The sequence below is a fragment of the Heptranchias perlo genome, unplaced genomic scaffold, assembly GCF_035084215.1.
Source record: "Heptranchias perlo isolate sHepPer1 unplaced genomic scaffold, sHepPer1.hap1 HAP1_SCAFFOLD_60, whole genome shotgun sequence".
In the NCBI taxonomy this organism is placed as follows: Eukaryota; Metazoa; Chordata; class Chondrichthyes; order Hexanchiformes; family Hexanchidae; genus Heptranchias; species Heptranchias perlo.
This window is the reverse complement of record NW_027139623.1, coordinates 3,839,434-3,861,482: the sequence shown is the minus strand read 5'-3', so window position 1 is coordinate 3,861,482 and position 22,049 is coordinate 3,839,434. Positions and strand designations below refer to the sequence as shown.

The following is a 22,049-nucleotide window of genomic DNA, read 5'->3' as shown; positions in this document are numbered from 1 at the left end:
TTTAAGGTTATGTCCTCTTGTTCTGGATTCCCCCACTGGAGAAAATAGTTTCTATTTCTACCCTATCGAGCCCCTTTATAATTTTAAATCCCTGGATCAGATCACCCCTCAACCTTCTAAACTCAAGTGAATGCAAACCAAGTTTATCCAGCCCGAGTATCATTCTGGTGAATCTGCACTGTCCCCCCTCCAAGGCCAATATATCCTTGGTGAGGATCAGTACTCCAGAAGGGCTCTGACCAAGACTCTGTAGAACTGAAGCATCACTTCCTTCCCTTTGTATTCCAGCCCTGGAGATAAAGGCCATTAATCTGTGATTGCTTTTTGTATCTGTGCACTAGCCTTTAGTGATTTGTGTACATGGACACCCAAATCCCTTTGCTCCACCACCGTTCCCAATCTCTCACTTTAAGAAAATACTCCAATGTTTCCTTTTTGCATCCAAAGTGAATGATCTCACTCTTCCCCACATTGAACTCCATCTGCCACAGTTTGTCCATTCACTTAAACAGTCCCTTTGTAACTTCCTGCTCCCATCTACATCACTTACTGTGCCTCATAACTTTGTGTCATCTGGAAACTTGGATCTACAACTCTCTATTCCTTCATCCAATTTATTGATAAATATGGTGAAAAGCTGAGGCCCCAGTGCAGATCCCTGGGAACACCACTTGTCATATCCCACCAATCAAAGAACTTTCCCTTTATCCCTACTCTCTTCTCCGACCTCCCAATCAATTACAACCCATGTCACAAGGTCACTTTCAATTGTGTGCATTTTATTTATTCTATTAATCTCTTGTGCTGAACCTTATCAAATGCCTTCTGGAAGTCCACATAGACAACATCCATAGACACTCCCCTGTCCACCTTGTTGGTTTCCTCAACAAATCCAGCTAAATTAGTCAGGCATGACCTACCCTTCACAAATCCAAGTTGACTCTCTTTGACCAGCTCAATTTGTGTCTCATGATAGATTTCAGTAAGTTCCCCACAACCGACGTTAAAATGACAGGTCTGTATTGTCCTGGTTTCTCCCTCCCTCCTTTTTTAAATAACGGAGAGACATTTTCAACATTTATATCCAAAGGCACAATTCCTGAGTCTAGAGAGCTTTGGGAAATTATAACTAATGCATCTCTAATTTCCCCAACTGTTTCCTTTAATACGATGGGGTGGATACCGTCAGGTCCGAGAGCAGTCTCCGTGGAGGGGGGTTATCACCTTTTACCTGAATACACCGATATTTTCGCCCACATTCATGTCAGTGTTTGGCGAACACTGTCTGATGTCTTTCACACACCTGTAGAAGCTTGGGGTCAGAGGCATGGGGGGTAATTTCACCTTCACTGCTTGGGCGGTAAACTGACGGAGCAGAAATTAAAATCGGGCCGGTTCTTTCAGCGGGGGGAGGGGGGGGGTGATCCGCTCCACCAGTTCAGCCTCCAGCGATGGTGAAAATTTCCCTCCACGTGTTGTGAACCGGTGTAGTTTGAGACAATGGACCAGCTTGTGGGCTTCGAAGATTAATATTAGGGCGGAGGTCAGGAAAAGTGTGGCCGATTTTAACTATCCCCGCCTGGCGGAAATGGGGTGGTAGAGGCGAGTAAATGGTGTCAGGTCACTTACCGCCCCTTTAACGTTGGAGTTCCTGCCTCCACCACCGTGGGTCGGGTCCTGAGAAGAGCGGCCGGAGCAACACCCACCTGTTTCCGGGTCAGACCACGTGTAATATGTAAATCAGAGTATTGTGACGTACACGGGACAGTATTTAAATTTGGTGACGAATGGGAGGAGGAGCCGCCCTATCGATGGGCATTGAGTGATCCAGAACACTGAGAAGTTTATTGTTAACTTATATTTTTTGGAGTAAGGATGAGCCGGAGAGCTTTCCCTTGGCCTGCTGAGGCCGTGAGAAATCTCCCGGCCCCTGATCATCTCAGAAATGTATCAGGAGGTTTCCTCATATATCCGTGTAACCAGGCCCAGCCTCATGTCCCATTAAACTCCCTGCAGTGAGTTAACATTGCTGCCCAGCAGCTCAGAGAGGAAACGATCTCCGGAACTCCCCACTGGAATTTGAAATTACATTAATATTTTACCAGTCAGTAACGGTCCGGGTGTTGGTCCATTATTATTCTGTTCTGGTCAAAACAAATGTCCCAATGAACAGGACGCTGTCTGACCCTGACAGCTCACCCTCAGTCCATCCCACCGGGCAGTCTGTATGATGGGAAATAATCATCAATCGAAAAGGAGGATTTGATTTTATTCATTTCAGGATTAAACATTTAATATTGAAATCATATTATTTCCAGACTGATAACAGCAAATAATTTCTTGTCAGAATCACATCTTGTATCATTTCACAACACCACATTTGTCGGGTAAAATATAATTCCTGTCTGCTTTTTTCCAAATTTATTTAAAGTATTCGATTGATATCAGTTACTTTAGTGAACTCATTGATGTCAATAGATAGTAAAATCAGGCGCGGTGAATAACGGGCGCCCGATCCGCTACCGCCCGTCTTAGGCCACCGCCAAACGTGAAACTCTAATTGACTCTAATTGACTTTTTATTTAATTTCGGATGGAAAGTCTTCAGACGTTTCTATGATTTAACTAATGTAACAATTAGATTCAGTGGGTATTTCATCCCGTTCTTCAGCTCCTCTCTGAATTTAGTCTGGGTCACAGCATAAATACACGTGTTGGTGCAGGAACTGAGAAGTTGAAGCATGAATCCGGTTGACTCAATGTCACTGACCGTATAGTACTGGGCGTTTGTTATATGCGGAGAGATAAAATAAAAAACGAGTGTGCTCCATAACAATATAAAACTGCCTGATATACTGAAGAGTAAAATGATGGATTTCCTTCGGTTCTCCATCTCTGGATCCTTGTGATTCTCTCCATTGCTGCGGCCCCGGAGTCCCCTGCGGACTCTACTGGCCGCTAAAATGTGCCTGGCGGTGAGAACATTGAACAGTAAAATCAGAATGAATGGAAGACAAGGCATAAACACAAGATTAAACAAGTCAAACGCTGCCCATGCGGGTGAAGTGAAAAGGGTCGATTTCCAGGCACAACCCCGGGGTACATTGTCCATTATATATTCAGGGTCAAATGCAAAGTAGAAGGGAATGTTTAGCAAACAGCACAGCGCACTCACCACCCCGATAACAACAGCCGCATTTTTCTCGGTGCAATATTTTGTTTTCAGCTTCTGACAACAAATGGCCACAAATCGATCAAAGGTGAAAGCGACTGTGAACCAGACAGAGGTCGATATGGCCGCAAAACTCAGGGTGAGAATGAGACGACACACGGGGGTAATGGTCAAGAATGAAACTGGGAAATAAATCTCAACAATGCGCCACATTATGACATCAGTGATAACGACCAGGAGATCGGCCGCCGCCATTCCCACCAGGTAGCGAGTGATACATTTGGAGAGTCCGCACTTTCCTCGGGACAGGATCACAATCGCCACCAAGTTAACTGTAAGAAAGAGAAACGGAAGGAGAGAAATTACTGATCAGACCTAGAGCCAAAGCAGCAGTTTGAGAGGATCTGGGGTGAAATTTCCAGCTTTTTTGCTGCATCAAACGGTGGAAACTGATTCACTGACCTGGGCAGCGCTTTTGGGCAAAAAAAAGTTTTTAGACACAATTTTCAATCATGCATTGGGAAATTGATACAGAACGTGAATAAAATGATCACCGGATCGACTGGAAGGGCCGAGTGAGGGGGCAGTGCCGGTGGGGAAGGGAGAAGGGGCTGAAATGTGCGGGAATCCAACGGGCAAAATTCGGATTTGGCTCCAGAGGGACGGGAAAGTGAGCGAGGGCCGGAAAGGTGAGGGGACAGGAAGAGCTGCTGTTGGGTTTGTTGCTGTGGTTGAAGAGAGCCGACAGGGGCTGGCACAAAACGGGAAAGACCGAGATCCGCGGCGGTGTTTTTGAGGCTTTGAATCGGATTGGAAGAGGCAGCTGGAGGCCGAGCCAGTGAGAGAGAGGGAGGGATACGAGGAAAAGGACATGGACGAGGTGGAGGGGAGTGAGGAGCAGATGGTTTGGGAAAGGGGATAAACAGAAGTAACGGATGAGGAGACAGAGGATTCAATGCAGTGGGTGGAGAGGGTGGGATTCACAGGGAGAGACTGCAGCAGAGTGTGAGAGGAAATCTATTTTATAGGTCCCACTCACACAATCCAAACAATAAATTCAACCATTGATTTCTGTGGTTATTGTTGTCAGGGAATATTTCGTTCATTACATAATGTTTCAATAAATTGACTTTGCACATTTGATGAAAACTCAATCAAAATGCATTAATTGAATTAGCTTCGTTCTTTAATGAATTAAGCTGACACATAGCTTCTAGAATAGAGTATCCTAATAATTCAATGCGATCAAGAAATCACTGATTTTATTCTTTGAATGCATTTCAATTAAATTCAAGTAAATTGAACATTCACGTAAACAGACTGAGGACCTGATAGCGATAAGCACATCCGGAGGGAGCACAATAAAACTCTCACAATCTGACAACATCCTAATAACACCTTCAAGTGACATTTCCTTTACATAATTGCACTGGAAGTTTCAGCAGTTTATTCCGATGAATTATTCACAACACTGCTGCTCTCTATCTCTCTCTCATTCTCTGTGTGCCTCTCTCTCTCCCTTTCTCACGTTCCTTCTCCCCCTCTCTTTCGTTTTCCTTCTCAGTCACGTTCTCTTTCGCACCTCTCTATCTCTCCGCACTCTCTCTACTCTCTTTCTCAATGACCCTTTTCACATCCGAGTAAATCCTAACATCCCGCGCCTGCTTTCTCCTCACCAGCCCAGCGTTCCAACGATCCTATTCTTGGTGTAAGTTTGTTAAATGGTGAACCCTCTGTGAACAGTTTAATGTTTCTACAGATCATCCTGTTCTCCACCTGTTCACCGACACTGTTCACTTCATCTACAATGCATGGAGTGAACAGAATCGAATCCCTCTCCCAGTCACACCTCACAACAATTGAAATTCCTTCTCCTGTAATTACAAAGTACACCGTTAGATGGCGGCATTGTTCAATTAACAAAACGCCAACATCACCGCTCCTGCGAAAAATCGACAGATAAATGGAAGGGCCCATGATTCCAACAGATAAAGTGCAAACTGATACAACATAACATCAAAACATTGCATTTTACAGTGAATTCATCGACAGTGAAGCAGAGAATGAGGTGTAAAAGGATCAGCAGCAAACTCAGTTCAATAGGCAGACATCTGAAGCGGCGTCAGATACACACACAATTAAATAAACTTTCAGAATAGTGATAACCAATAAATACATTGAAATCCCAGTTAAACTGAACCATATTATTGTGGAGGGAAGGCATTGCGCTGCCTCCTTGTAACACTGAGACCGTGAGCTGTCTCATTATCAATCACTAAAAACACGTTTATGAAAAAAATATTCCAGGACAGGTTAGTTCCACAACATGAAACTGTGAACAACTCCTGATGGTCTGATACCAGCTCTTAGCCCAGACACCTGATTCCAATACATTCAGCACAGAGAATAATCCAGTAACAATGCCAGAATTGGATAAACAAAATCGTAAAGCATATAATGCAGCTGCTCCAAGACCAAAAGAGCAGAGACTGAGGACAGAACAGTCCACTGTGTAATACATGATGGGAGAAAAAAAAAGTATAAAGTACAGCAGCAGATTTAATAACGATTTACACCATGAACAGCTGAGATGATGGCTTACCTGGAACTCCAACGGCTGCGAGAACAGGATAATAAATACATTCTATCAGATACATTACTGAATATCCCATTTCTGTGAGAAGCAATGATTTCTGTTGGCCTGGAAACCGCAGCTCCGGCAGGCACTCTGTGTGGATTCATTACAGCGATCCCTGATTTATACAGGGGGTAAATCTCCACTGACACGGTTATACCCCTGATCATTGCTATTAGTTACAGTCATTTGAACAAACAGGCCACATCAGCAGCTTTGACTCCGATGTAAATGATGACGTGGATATATCACAAACTTCTCAAAGTTCAGAACCTTGTCTTAATGAGACCTCTCTCCGGAATAAAGTTAAAAGCTGTGCTCAGAAAGGACTGGTCCAACAACAATGAGCGGCTTCATTTACAGTTTTCATATAATTGTATTGACCATGTTCACTTTTACCGATTCAATTATAAATTTTATAGATTTCTCCACATTATACATTGAATCCAGGGACACAAGCAGACCCGTTTCACTCTGTTCCTGCAGTTTCCCAGTGAAAATATGAATGTTGACACGAAGACAGCCTCTAAAAGAGACCCCATCCTTTCAGGCAGTGCTTGACAACACTCCGTGTGAAAAATGTTCTCCTTATTTCCCCTCTAGTTGTTTTGCCAATTATTGTAAACCGATGACCTCTGTTTATCAATCCAATTATTTAATTACCCCTATTTGCTCTATAAAAACGCCTCATTATTTTGATCACCTCTTTTTGATCTCCCCTTAACCTTTTCTGCTCTATGGAGAACAAGCCCAGCTTCTCCAATCCCTCCACATAACTGAAGTCCCTCATCCCTGGTATCACACTGGTAACTCTCCTCTGTACCCTCTCCAAGGCCTTTACATCCTTCTCAAAATGTGGTGCCCAGTGTTGGATACAATACTCCAGCTGAGGCCCAACCAGTCTTTTGTAAGGGTTTAACATGACTTCCCTATATTTTTATTCAATGCCCCTCTTTTACAAACCCATGTATCCCATCCGCTTGCTTAACCACCTTATCAACTTGCTCTGCCACCTTCAAAGATTTGTGAATATGCGCCCCCAGGTCCCTCTGCTCTTCCACCACCCCCAAAATATTACATTGAGTTCCATCGAGTTACTTCGAAATTACAGCACAGAAACAGGCCATTCGGTCCAACTTGTTTATGCCAGCATGTATGCTCCATACGAGCCTCCTCCCTCCCTACTCCATCTAACCCGATCAGGATACGATATTCCATTATGCCTCTTGTGCTCATCTACCTTCCCCTTAAATGCATCGACGTTATTTCCCTCAACTACTCCTTGTGGTAGCGCATTGCACATTCTTACCACTCGTTCGGTAAAGAAGTTTCACCTGAATTCCATATTGGATTTATTAGTGACAGTCTTATATTTATGAACTCTAATTTTATACTCCCTCCCAAGTGGAAGCATTTTCTCTTCATCTACCCGACCAAATTCTATCATTATCTTAAAGAATTCTATCAGGTCACCCCTCAGCCTTCTCTTTTCAAAAGAAAAGAGTCCCAGCCTGTTCAGCCTTTCCTGATTAGGAAAACCCCTCAGTTCTGGTATCATCCCTGTGAATCTTTTCTGCACCCTCTCCAATCCCTGTATATCCTTTCTATAATATGGAGACCAGACTGTGCACAATAATCCAAGTGTGGCCGAACCAAGGTTCCACACAAGTTTAACATAACTTCTTTGTTTATCAATTCTATCCCTCGAGAATTCAACCCCAGTGTTTGACTCGCCTTTTTGTAAACCTGCGTCGCTACTTTTAGTGATTGGTCTGTTTGTGCCACAAAATTTTATTAAAATTTCAAAATATGCTTTATTTCATAAAATTTAATGATACACACATTTCAATGAAAATGTCACAATTACCGTTCAAAACAATACAATACAGATCGTGCACACTAAGATCTCATTATTACAATTCAAAACACAGTACATATGTTCAAATACATTCTGTACCATACAAAGTGACATGTCCTTACATGGTCGCCTTTCCTCAAAGAACCTTTTCGGAGGCAGCAACTCACTTCAGTGCGTCCCTCAAAACATACTCCTGGACCTTGGATTGTGCCATTCGGCAACAGTCGGTCGTGGACAGCTCCTTCAACTGGAATCCAAGGAGGGAGTGGCCCTGGGAGTCCTCAACATTGACTCTGGACCCCATGAAATCTCATGGCATCAGGTCAAACATGGGCAAGGAAACCTCCTGCTGATTACCACCTACCGTCCTCCCTCTGCTGATGAATCAGTCCTCCTCCATGTTGAGCACCACTTGGAGGAAGCACTAAGGGTAGCAAGGGCACAAAATGTACTCTGGATGGGCGACTTCAATGTCCATCACCAAGAGTGGCTCGGTAGCACCACGACAGACTGAGCTGGCCGAGTCCTAAAGGAAATAGCTGCCAGACTGGGCCTGCGGCAGGTGGTGAGCGAACCAACACGAGGGAAAACCTGCTTGACCTCGTCCTCACCAATCGACCTGTCGCAAATGCATCTGTCAATTACAGTATTGGTCGGAGGGACCACCGCATCGTCCTCGTGGGGATGAAGTCCCGTGTTCGCACTGAGGACACCATCCAACGTGTTGTGTGGCACTACCAACGTGCTAAATGGGATAGATTCAGAACATAGAATCATAGAATCATAGAAGTTTACAACATGGAAACAGCCCCTTCGGCCCAACATGTCCATGTCGCCCAGTTTATAACACTAAGCTAGTCCCAATTGCCTGCACTTGGCCCATATCCCTCGATACCCATCTTACCCATGTAACTGTCCAAATGCTTTTTAAAAGACAAAATTGTATCCGCATCTACTAATGCCGCTGGCAGCTCGTTCCAGACACTCACCACCCTTTGAGTGAAAAAATTGCCCCTCTGTACCCTTTTGTATCTCTCCCCTCTCACCTTAAATCTATGCCCCCTCGTTATAGACTCCCCTACCTTTGGGAAAAGATTTTGACTATCGACCTTATCTATGCCCCTCATTATTTTATAGACTTCTATAAGATCACCCCTTAACCTCCTACTCTCCAGGGAAAAAAGTCTCAGTCTATCCAACCTCTCCCTATAAGTCAAACCATCAAGTCCCGGTAGCATCCTAGTAAATCTTTTCTGCACTCTTTCTAGTTTAACAATATCCTTTCTATAATAGGGTGATCAGAACTGTACACAGTATTCCAAGTGTGGCCTAACTAATGTCTTGTACAACTTCAACAAGACATCCCAACTCCTGTATTCAATGTTCTGACCAATGAAACCAAGCATGCTGAATGCCTTCTTCTCCACCCTATCCACCTGTGACTCCACTTTCAAGGAGCTATGAACCTGTACTCCTGGATCTCTTTGTTCTTTAACTCTCCCCAACGCCCTACCATTAACGGAGTAGGTCCTGGCCCGATTCGATCTACCAAAATGCATCACCTCACATTTATCTAAATTAAACTCCATCTGCCATTCATCGCCCCACTGGCCCAATTTATCAAGATCCCGTTGCAATCCTAGATAACCTTCTTCACTGTGCACAATCCCACAATTTTGGTGTCATCTGCAAACTTACTAACCATGCCTCCTAAATTCTCATCCAAATCATTAATATAAATAACAAATAACAGCGGACCCAGCACCGATCCCTGAGGCACACCGCTGGTCACAGGCCTCCAGTTTGAATAACAACCCTCTACAACCACCCTCTGTCTTCTGCCGTCAATCCAATTTGTATCCAATTGGCTCCCTCACCTTGGATCCCGTGAGGTCTAACCTTATCTAACAACCTACTATGTGGTACCTTGTCAAAGGCTTTGCTAAAGTCCATGTAGACCACGTCTACTGCACAGCCCTCATCTATCTTCTTGATCTAGCAGCTCAAAACTGGGCATCCGTGAGGCAATGTGAGCCAGCGGCAGCAGCAGAATTGTATTTCAGCACAATCTGTAACCTCATGGCCCAGCATATTCCTCACTCTACCATTACCAACAAGCCAGGGGATCAATCCTAGTTCAATGAAGGGTGTAGCAGAGCATGCCAGGGGCAGCACCAGGCGTACCTAAAAATGAGGTGCCACCCTGGTGAAGCTACAACTCAGGAGTACATGCATGCTGAACAGCGGAAGCAACATGCTACAGACAGAACTAAGCGAGTTCACAACCAACGGCTCAGATCAAAGCTCTGCAGTCCTGCCACATCCAGTCGTGAATGGTGGTGGACAATTAAACAACTAACGGGAGGAGGAGGCTCTGTGAACATCCCCATCCTCAATGATGGTGGAGTCCAGCACATGAGTGCAAAAGACAAGGCTGAAGCGTTTGCAACCATCTTCAGCCAGAAGTGCCGAGTGGATGATCCATCTCAGCCTCCTCCCGATATCCCCACCATCACAGAAGCCAGTCTTCAGCCAATTCGATTCACTCCAAGTGATATCAAGAAACGGTTGAGTGCACTGGATACAGCAAAGGCTATGGGCCCCGACAACATCCCAACTGTCGTGCTGAAGACTTGTGTTGCAGAACTAGCTGCGCCTCTAGCCAAGCTGTTCCAGTGCAGCTGCAACACTGGCATCAACCCCACAATGTGGAAAATTGCCCAGGTATGTCCTTTCCACAAAAAGCAAGACAAATCCAATCCGGTCAATTACCGCCCTATCAGTCTGCTCTCAATCATCAGCGAAGTGATGGAAGGTGTCATCGACAGTGCTATCAAACGGCACTAACTCACCAATAACCTGCTCACCGATGCTCAGTTTGGGTTCCGCCAGGACCACTCGACTCCAGACCTCATTACAGCCTTGGTCCAAATATGGACAAAAGAGCTGAATTCCTGAGGTGAGGTGAGAGTGACTGCCCTTGACATCAAGGCAGCATTTGACCGAGTTTGGCACCAAGGAGCCCTAGTATATAGATGTCAATGGGAATCAGGGGGAAAACTCTCAAGTGGCTGGAGTCATACCGAGCATAAAGGAAGATGGTAGTGGTTGTTGGAGGCCAATCATCTCAGCCCCAGGGCATTGCTGCAGGAGTTCATCAGGGAAGTGTCTTAGTCCCAAGCATCTTCAGATGCTTCATCAATGACCTTCCCTCCATCATAAGGTCAGAAATGGGGATGTTCGCTGATGATTCCTCAGTGTTCAGTTCCATTCGCAACCCCTCAGATAATGAAGCAGTCCGAGCCCGGATGCAGCAAGACCTGGACAACATCCATGCTTGGACTCATAGGTGGCAAGTAAAATTCGCGCCAGACAATTGCCAGGCAATGACCATCTCCAACAAGAGAGAGTCTGACCACCTCTCCTTGACATTCAACGGCATTACAATCGCCAAATCCCCCACCATCAACAACCTGGGGGTCACCATTGACCAGAAACTTAAATGGACCAGCCACATCAATACAGTGGCGATAAAAGCAGGTCAGAGGCTGGGTATTCTGTAGCGGGTGACCCACCTCCTGACTCCCCAAAGCCTTTCCACCATCTACAAGGCACAAGTCAGGAGTGTGATGGAATACTCTCCACTTGCCTGGATGAGTGCAGCTCCAACAACACTCAAGAAGCTCGTCACGACACAGGACAAAGAAGCCCGCTTGATTGGCACCCCATCCACCACCCTAAACATTCACTCCCTTCACCACCGGCGCACTGTGGCTGCAGTGTGTACAATCCACAGGATGCACTGCAGCAACTCGCCAAGGCTTCTTCGACAGCACCTCCCAAACCCGCGACCTCTACCACCTGGAAGGACAAGAGCAGCAGGTATATAGGAACAACAGCACCTGCACGTTCCCCTTCCAAGTCACACACTATCCCGACTTGGAAATATATCACCGTTCCTTCATCGTCGCTGGGTCGAAATCCTGGAACTCCCTTCCTAACAGCACCGTGGGAGAACCTTCACCACACGGACTGCAGCGTTTCAAGACGGCGGTTCACCACCACCATCTCAAGGGCAATTAGGGATGGGCAATAAATGCCGGCCTCACCAGCGATGCCCACATCCCATGAACGAATAAAAAAACACACGTAGCGTTGTAAATAAAGTTCGTGAGCTGCAGGCTCAAGTCGCCACATGGGACTATGATCTAGTGGCAATAACAGAGACGTGCTTCAAAGAAGGGGAGGATAATATTCAAAAATATTTATTTACAAAGTCGTCACCTTGTCGCTCGGTTGAAAATGTAGTCAACTTGAAATTGTAGTAAGCAGTGAGGAGGATAGTAGCAGACTTCAGACAGACTGGTAATAAAATGGGCAGACACATGGCAGATGACATTTAATACAGAGACGTGTGAAGAGATGCATTTTGGGAGGAAGAATGAGGCGAGGCAATATAAACGAAATAGTGCAATTTTAAAGGTGTTGCAGGAACAGACAGACCTGGGGGTGTATGTGCACAAATCATGATAGGTGGCAGTGCAAGTCAATAAATCTGTTAAATAAACCTTATAGGATCATTGGCTTTAAAAATAGAGGTATAGGGAAAAGAAGCAAAGAGGTTATGCTAAACCTTTATAAATCATTGTTTTGACCGCAGCTGAAGTGCTGCGTCCAATTCTGGGCACCACATTTTAGGAAGGATGTCAAGACCTTACAGAAGGTACAGAGGAAATTTATTGGAATGATATCAAGGATAGGGAACGTCAATTAATTGGAGAGACTAGAGAAGATGGAATTGTTCTCCTTAGAGCAGAGAATGTTAAAGGGCCATTTAATAGAGGTGTTCACAACCATGAAGGGTTTTGATAGAGTAAATAAGGAGAACATGTTTCCACTGGCAGAAGAGTCGGTGGCCAAAGGGTCAGATTGAAAATTATTGGAAAAAGAACCAGAGGCGAGATGAGGAGAATTTGTGTACACAGTGAGGTCTATCAATATGTCCGTTTGCAAATAATTCCAATAATCCATGGTCAGTATCAAAATGTGGCCTTGAGCCTATTGACACAAAACAGCGTGAAAAGTTCTTCAAAATGCTCAAAAGTCCCGGTTTGGGACTTAGTGAAACCGTCACTGAAAGATAAAGGAAAGCAGCTGGGTTGGGTGTGTGTCCAAACACTGTGCATTTTTACAGATTCCCACATCTCCACACCATGAAACAGAATTGCATTAGAAGTGTCGGAGCTCTATTATGGGATGGATGGATGGATGCATTAACGGTGGGAATTGATATGGAAACATTGGGGATTAAAAGCTTCATGCTGATCCCAACGGCAACTGCAGCACTGAGTGTATTGAAGGACATTAGTCTCCACCCACTGTGCAGATCTATATCTCAGTGATATGGTCAGCTCGAGCATACTGAAAGAGGAAGTGGAGTCTAAATAATGAGAACCGAATGGTGTTAGAATCCACTGGAAACCGGTACTTTGAGAGACACTTTACTCACTGTCACGAACATCATAATATGAGTGTCATCGCTTTGGAGGGCGGACTAAAAATACAAGATAAATAAGTAAAGAATTTGAAAATATTATGTGGTACATTTTGGTAGAAGGATTAAGGAGGCCACGTACTCCCTGGAAAATAAGAGTCTAAATTGGACACAGGAGCGAAGCAATGTAGGGGTCCAGATTCACAAATCATTAACAGCAGCAAATAAAGTTAACAAGGCCATAAATTGCAAACAAAGCACTGGGGTTCATTTCTAGAGCAATAGAATTGAAAAGCAGATGAGTTATGTTGAACTTATATGGAACCTTGGTGAGACCACACTTAGAATACTGTGCACACTTCTGGTCGCCATATTAAAAAAAGGATGCAGAGGCAGTGTAGAAGGTGCAAAAAAGATTTACAAGAATGAAGCCAGAACTGAGTGGTTACGCCCATCAGGAAAGATTGAACATGCTGGGGATCTTTTCTCGAGGAAAGAGAAGGCTGAGGGGTGAGATGATAGAGGTTTTAAACATTATAAAGTGGTTCGATAGGGTCATAGTAGGGAAGACATTTCCACTTGTGAGACAGTCCAAATCCAGGAGCCCGAACTATAGAATGGTCACAATAAATCAAATAGGGAATTCAGGAGAAACTTCTTTACCCAGAGAGTGGTGAGAATGTGAGACTTGCTATCACATGGAGTAGTTGGGGCAAATAGTATAGATGCCTTTAAGGGGAGGCTCGATAGGTACATGAGAGATAAAGGTGTAGAAGGAAATGCTGATCGGGTTAGCTGATGTAGGATGGGGCGAGACTCGCGTGGAGCATAAACACCGGCACAGACCAGTTACGCCGAATGGACTGTTTCCATGCTGTAAATTCGAAATAATCCTCTGTAACATCAGACTGAAGTTAGCAGTGAGAGCAAATACATCAAACGGAAAACTGTGGTGAAACATATTAAACGTAAATTCACTGTGTCAATCTTTCTGATATGCTTTCAACCGAAAGTTAATTTCAAATAATTATTTAATTGTTTGAAAACCACCAATATTACAGGGGTAGTAACAGACTTATTCTTGGGCATTGATTTATGAATAAAATTCAATTCAAGTCACTGAAAATACATAGAAATATTTAATATTGCAACTAACATCTCCTAAGCTATAAATAAGGAGATGTATTTAGGTACAGTATTCAATCAGAATGGGAGAAAGCAGAGGAAACAAACAGTCTCACGGCAGTTTTGCAAGAGGAGGACAGTACCTGAGGAAACTGACCATTCACAATTTCAGCTGGTTTGGGGCCCGGAATGGAAGTTGTGTAGTCAGCTGTTTATTCCGAATAAGGTCAAGGGAGCAGGAGGTGGGTCTAATGGACAAGCTCAGCTCGGAAAGTACATGCGTGGAGATCGGAGGGAAACTAGAAAAAGGCTCAGGATCAGGGCTGGATGACGGGAGAGCCTGAGGAGAGGTTGGGCTTGGTGATATTGGGAATTGTGGGATTTTGCAGAGGCACCTGAATGGATGGTCTTAATCTTAGTGACTTCAGTTGTGTGGAGAGACTAGAGAAACTGGGATTGTTCTCCTTACAGCAGAGAAGGTTAAGTGGAGATTTAATAGGGGTGTTCAAAATTATGAAGGGTTTTGATCGAGTATGTTGGGAGAAACTGTTCCTACTGGCAGGGAAGTGTAAAGGCAGACCGAATAGAGCTATTCAAAATAATGAGGGGCTTTGATAGAGCAAGTAGAGTGAAATTGTTTCCGCTGGCAAGTGGTCTGTAACCAGAGGTCAGATTTCAAATAGTTGGCAAAAGAACTGGAGGGAAATGAGGAGAAATGTTTACATATGAGGTTTGCGAAGATCTGGAACACACTACCTGAAAGGGTGATGGAAGCAGATTCCATCGGAACTTTCAAAGGGCAATTGGACATGTACTTGAAGGGGACTAATTTGCAGGGTTATGGAGAAAAAAAAATTGGGGTGTGTTACTAATTTGGATAGCTCGTTCAAGGAGCCAGCATAGACTCGACGGGCCGAAAGGCCTCCTTCCACGTTGTAAGATTCTATGATTCTATGATTCTTGTCAACTTGAAATTTTAGTAAACAGTGAGAAGGATATTGGCAGAGCTCAGGAGGACATTGGTCGATTCGTGAAATGGGGAAACACATGGCAGATGACATTTAATGTAGAGAAGTGTGAAATGATGTATTTTGGAAAGAAGAGTGCGAAGAGGCAATATAACCTAAATGATCAAATTGCACAGCGGGAGCATTAACAGAGAGACCTGGGGATTCACATACAGAAATCATTGAAGGTGGTAGTTGGAGATTAAACGGTAAATGCCGACCCTCCTGCCACTGGAAACAGTCTCTCCCCAACTACTCGATTAAAACCTTTCATTATTTTTTTCTGAGCAACGGTCAGCAGTAGCACTGTGTTTGTTGAAGGACATTAGTCTCCACCCACTGTGCAGATCTATATCTCAGTGATGTGGTCAATTGCAGCATACTGAAGGAGGAGGTGGAGTCTAAATAATGAGAACAGAATGGTGTTTGAACTCACTGGGAACCGATACTTTTACAAACAGTTTACTCATTGTTACAAATGTCACAATTCGGGTGAACGGTATGGAAGGAGGAAGTAAATTGAACATGAATAAGTAAAGAATCTGAAAATATTGCAGGCAGAATTTAACAGTGACCTCAAATATTTTGAACGGAAGCCAATGGTTTCAGCTCAGAAGCGCTTCACCTCGGACAAAGAGGAAGTTTAACCGCTGACAGTAAGGACAGTCAGCAGAACAAGAATGTGTTTAAACACACTGAATGAAAATTCATTGTGCCAATCTTTCTGATTTTCTTCCAAGTGATGGTTACAGTCATTAATTCTTTGAAAGCAACCACTATTAGAGGTGCAGTAACAGATATATTCTCAGGCATTCATTTATTAATAAAATACAATTCAAGACACTTAAAATAAATAAAAATATTTAATATTGCAACTACCATCTCCGAAGCTACAATTAAGGAGATCTATTTAGGGACAACACTCAAACAGAATGGGAAACCCTGACATTAAGAACAGTGCAGTAGATGTGTTGAAATATTTTGAATGAAAAGACATTGTGGCAATTTTTCTGATAGGCTTTTAACCAAATAATTAATTAATTCTTTGAAAACCACCCCTAATAGTGGTGCAGTGGCACACTGATTATCAGGCATTCATTTATTAATAAAATTGAATTGAATTCACTTGAAATTGATAGAGATGTTTAATATTACACCTAATATCTCCTAAGCTAGCAATAAGTGGATATATTAGATTGTGCCCCCTTGTTCTCCATTTCACCACCATAACTGAATAAGGTCTATCGAGAGGTGTAAATTTGGAACTAATTCCATTAAACTATGGTAATTATCAATAGGTGTCCTTGGGTCTAATTACAAAAAACAGCATGAAAAGTTGGAGATAAGGGGTTAATGCTGCGCCCAACTTGCAGCTGCAGCACTGTGTTCATTGAGGAACTTTAGTCTCCACCCATTGTGTAGATCTGTATCTTAGTGACATGGTCAATTCCAGCACAGTGAAGGAGGAAGTGGAGTTAAAATAAATTCCTAAAACTGAATGCCGCCTGAGTTATTCACCAGAAACATTTATTCGTACAGACAGTTCACACGCACATAAATACCACAAAACCCCTAAAATCGAGATGCAAGATGGAATAGAGAATGAAAAATAATCAAGCAAACTGAAAATGACCAGTACTGAAGAGAACAGTAAGAGCAGTTGGCTTCCTGGCGGAAGAAAGCGATTTCAACTCAGCGGTGGGTTAGTTCAAAGAAAGAGGAACTTAACCTCTGACAGAGCGAACAATGTCTCAGCACCAACTGAGCAGCTAAAAATATATTTACGAGTTTATCCACTGAATGTGTTAAAATGTTTCTTCTCCCCTTTTTTCTCTCTGTCTCCCCCAAAGACGTGTATTCACGAAGGGAGTTGCTCAGGGCCGCCCTCCAATACCCCACCGCATTATCTGCTCATGTCTGAGTGCAGGGGGTTGATTGACCTGAGGTCAGCCGTGGTGACCCCTGGATAACTGCACCCACCTGACGCGCATGATCACTTCCAAGCCTGGACCACATCGCATCATAGAATCACAGAATCATAGAAGGTTACAGCACGGCAGGAGGTCATTCGGCCCATCAAGTCCGTGCTGGCTCTATGCATGAACAATCCAGTTAGTCCCACTGCCCCGCCAAAAATAGAGGGCTCGTCCGAGATGCAATATGATGCAATAAGGCTACACTTGGCCGACATTACATTCAATGGTTTTGGGGCACTGAGCCCAATAGGAGCGCCGCTATCGCCCCACCCCGCCCCTCCCCCCGCCCCTTGATCGAGATCAGCAAACTCAGCGGATGTTGATTGTTGAATTTTCCTTTTATAGACATCTTACTCCTACACTGCAGACAGTAACTGGGCAATCGGGAGACCAATATCTCCCCTTTTCAGCCCGTCTCAAGGCGCCTCACGGGAGCGTTATCAAACAAAATGTGACACCGAGCCGCTAAAGGAGATATTAGGTCAGGTGACCAACAGTTGGTCAAAGCTGTAGGTTTTAACAGACAGATTCTCATAGATTCAATTGTCAAAGAAAAACTAGATCCGAGATACTTTAATACCGATATGAAGAGAGATTGTCCCCTCACCGTTACACTCCCCTCACCGTTACCCGCAGAGAATTCAGCACAAGCAAGCAACCGCTCTGAATGCTTTCCAATGTCGAAGGCTCCACACCAAATTATGAGTTGCTTTCATCCACTGAGATACCGGAGTTCGGACACCGCCGGGTTCAGTCGCACTCTCCCGCTTACAGTTGCCCACTCAGACCGGGAATTGGTATAAAATTGTTTCACGACTCACCAAACAGCAGTAAAAAGCCGGTTGTATCCATTTTCGAAGAAGTGCTACTTTGAGACATGAGAGCTGTAAGGAACGGCAACTGAATCACTTGCTCCAACTCACAGAAGGACAAACCCGGAAGAGTTGAGAGACTGAGAGCGGATACAGAGGCTGGGTGGGAATGAGTTGGTTCCCACAATTGAAGCAACAACACAGAGTTTTGTAGAACCTGAAATAAGATGGGGTTTGGAACATTGCAATGATCTAACATGGCAGCCTTTGACTATTAGACGGTGATCATAGGATGAAGGGGTTAGAATGGACCATTTACCCAGAACAACAGCGTAAATCATTTGTGTTTAGTTGGAACGATTGCTCCCATCATGGTCAGGATCTCTATTACTGGGAAGGGACCGTGTCCCACTTCAGGCACTCGGTGTCAGCATCAAGCACCCAAAATTCAGGCGCAGCAAAATGTAACAACAAAGTGCCTCAACCCAAACCTCAGAAGAGCTACTGTATCGATCATTGCTTTTCTATTTCCCAAAACAGCCCTCCCGTGGGCTTGTTTAGTGAAGTGTTTTCCTTATTACATTTCAGACGATTAAAAATAAAACTGGAACATCCAAACCCGGTAGCAATTTAGTTCCACGGATGTCTGGTATAATGAATATAGATGGATATGTTCAATGTGACTCTGATATTGAGTTGGTTTACTCTCTCATATCGCCCTGGTAACGACTGTGAGAATGAAAATACCACCTCCAGCTTTCTCCAACCGCCAATTTCAAACCGTTTCTCGACAATAGAACCAAAACACAGCGCTCCGCACAAACCCTTACAGACTCGGTCTTCATATTCACGGATTCCCAGAAGCCTGGAGCTTTTAAATAAACCCCGTTACAATTAACAGTCAGTAATATTCCTGCCTAAATACAGTCCCTTCGATAACAAGTCAACCCGCCTCCTTCCATTGCAGTCCCAGACCCGATTCTATCTCCCCACACATCCCCTCGCAGAAGGGTTCAGCAGTTTACAAACACCTTATTCCAGCTGATTTGGAGAATCTCGTGTGTTGGTGTTTGAGTTGTGGCGCAGAATTTCTCCGCCAGTGTTACCGTCGCACAGAGACTCTCGCCCTGAATCTGTTAAAAAAAAATGAGCATGAACTGGGACTGGAGCCGAACACAACCTCAGTTACTGTGAGGCCCGGCCCGGACATCTCATTCTCTCTGTTTTATATCAGACGGTCTCCCACCTTCATGTTCAGCACTCGAGAGAGACAAACACACACTGTCAGAATTACACTTCCAATCAGTGTGTCTGTATCACACTTGCCAACAGTATCCAACATACGTATACAGCACCAGAGAGAGAGAGAACGACAGACATATACAGTATTTGTTCCAGACTGATCTGTAAAGTTGCGTTTTATCCAGAAAGATCCCGTTGGAGAGACAAAAGATGCGGTCTCATCTCTCACTGTTATTGTACCAGAGACAGACACGCTTTTAATCCCACACTCAGGGACAGTGCAGAGAGTGACAAAAACAATGGGCGACATTTAACCCTCTTTTGCCTGTTCTACCATCTGCAGTTATGCAGCTCAGGGCCTTTTGGTATTACTCTCAGTGACCGAGAGTTTCACTCCGGTTAAGTTAATCTGTGACTTTTGCTGTCAGATATGAATCCTATACGGTCCCAACAAACACACCGACTCACTCTTTCCTCGGATGTTTCTCCAGGATTGGTCTGAGAAATCCTCGCATCAGTTTTATCATTAAAGGGGCCACGAATGAACAGAATCCATAGGTTCATTTCAGAACCGCTCACTTTATCTCTGAAAGACTCTTTACCATCAAAAGATACCGAGAGAAACAGCAGGGATGGAAACATCTAGTTTAATAGTTAGAGATTGTAAAGTCAGTCTGGATTCCAGCGTTAGGCACTGGTGGAATCCCATCTGTTTCCCATTCTGGTGCCTGTTCCTGCACTGCCTGTGGACCCCATTCCCTCTGACCTTTCCCCCAGACCCACTTCCTTTGCTCAGACTCGGAAAAATTCCAATTGGGGAAAGTTTCCATCGATTTTTGTATTGGGAATTAAACCAGATATCTGCGCATGCGCGACTCAGCCCCGCCCCCAGCGCTGGTTGTTGGTGAGCAGAAGAGCGCATGCGCGCTCCCCTCCCCCAGCTCGGCCTGTGGGCGCCATTCCCTCAGTGAGCGGAAGAAGATGGTTTAAAACAGCCGGGAATGGAGAGATCACGGCCCCCGGGGGAAGGGAGGAAAGAGCAGCCTCGTTACAGCAGCTCATCGCTTCGGGACCGTGTCCGCAGATGGGCTCAGAGATCGGCATTGAGTCCGGGGGAAGGTCAGGGGGAGTCCGGGGGCTGTTTGTAAGAGGCGGAGTGGATCAGGAACTGGTCCCGGAACATGGAGTGAGCGGGGGAAGGGAGAGGTCATTCTCGGGCTGTGTGTGTACAGGGTGTGTCCAGGGGAAGGGAGACAGAATGGGAAGAACCTGCTATTTAAAATCATTGCTGCTTTCTCTCCCCAAATCAGTGGTGAATGTTCCTGGTTCAGTTCCAGTCTCACCCTGTTACTGGACAGTGAACAGTCAGGATGTGGGGAGTTAGACAAACAGTATCTATTGCAGGCACCAGGTGAGAAGTGTGAAGGACACATTTTAAACAGCGGTTGCTTGGTTTCGGGTGAACGGTTAGTCCCATGTTCGAGGAGTTGAGAAACCTGACCTGCACAAAGGTCCCTGCCCCATCGGGTAGTCCCATTCACTGATCAGTGCAGGGGTTGGGTTGTGTCTGGATGTCACGAAATTGTTTTAAAATCGTCGAACACACCTGGTGTGCAGAAGCTGAGTGCTGCAGTACTGCAGTGGAGTCAGACATTGACACTGTTTGTATCACTGGTTTTCATTTGTGGATATTCATAATAATCATTAACAGAGATATTAAACTGATCACTTTTGTATTTTCTACCTCACCTGTTCCTGAGTAACAAGAGATAATTTTCTTTCTACAGGCAAATCCTTGAAGGATCCAGAATGAATGTGATGTTTCCTCCACCCGAGGCACAAGGAACAGTGCAGCCAGCTCCTTCTCACACACAGTAAGTACGGAATCACAGACAGCTCATCAGCTCCACAGTCTCAGACAGCAGAAGTCGTCAGTCCCACACTGATCCCAAGACCCAGGGACACATTTTCAATCTAACTGTCAAACAGAGCAGGTGAGGCAGACACTGTTCCATTTCCCCCGAACTCAGTCCCGCTGACAGGTGGATACAAAAAGTCCAGTCCAAAATCACACTCTCGGATTGAAAGGCACTGTGTCAATCTCACAATAGGGCAACATTAAATACCAGATAGAAATCACACATAGTACTCAATTGAAAGGGACAGAATGAACCCCAATAATGTACCCCGAGATTCCAATTGAATACCACCCCACAACTCGCACATGTGACTTTAATACATGCAGTATCCATTTGAATAGTGTATCATGAGATACAAATTGCAGCCAAGTCCAAAACTCATCTGCAGCATCAGACCGAGAAATGCTGTGACAGTGTAACCTGAGAAAGAAATTAGAAACCAGTTTATAATACACTCATAGTATGAGAGTTAAAGATACAGTGTCAATTCTATTAGTGCAGACTGAGATACACATTACATACCAGTCCAAAAATCTCATACAATATTAGACTGAAAAACACAGTATCGATTACAATAGTACAGACTGAACTACACATTATATACCAATTCAAAAATCATTATCAGTTTGAAATATATATTACCATTCACAATAGTACACAGAGATATTGATTTAACAGTAGTCCAAAGATACACAAATTATCTGATTAAAAACCTCCAGCATGAAATTCTAAAGTTTATCCATATTTACCAATTAAATGAGAAAAAACTATTTAAACATGAAGATATTAAAGCTACAGTATTGAACACTA

At 44.3% G+C, this 22,049-nt stretch overlaps 2 protein-coding genes across 2 annotated transcripts in view; one reads left to right on the top strand and one right to left on the bottom strand.

Annotated features, from left to right (window-relative positions):
- The window catches only part of LOC137316793 (zinc finger protein 850-like), a 512,000-nt gene that overhangs the window by 19,567 nt on the left and 470,384 nt on the right, over positions 1-22,049 (bottom strand). The gene's annotated exons all lie outside the window — the stretch shown is intronic.
- The window catches only part of LOC137316796 (zinc finger protein 271-like), a 182,061-nt gene continuing 180,244 nt past the window's right edge, over positions 20,233-22,049 (top strand). The window contains exons 1-2 of the mRNA XM_067980637.1: positions 20,233-20,439; positions 21,108-21,314. The gene's annotated coding sequence lies outside the window, so the exon portion shown is untranslated. The remainder of the gene's footprint in view (positions 20,440-21,107; positions 21,315-22,049) is intronic.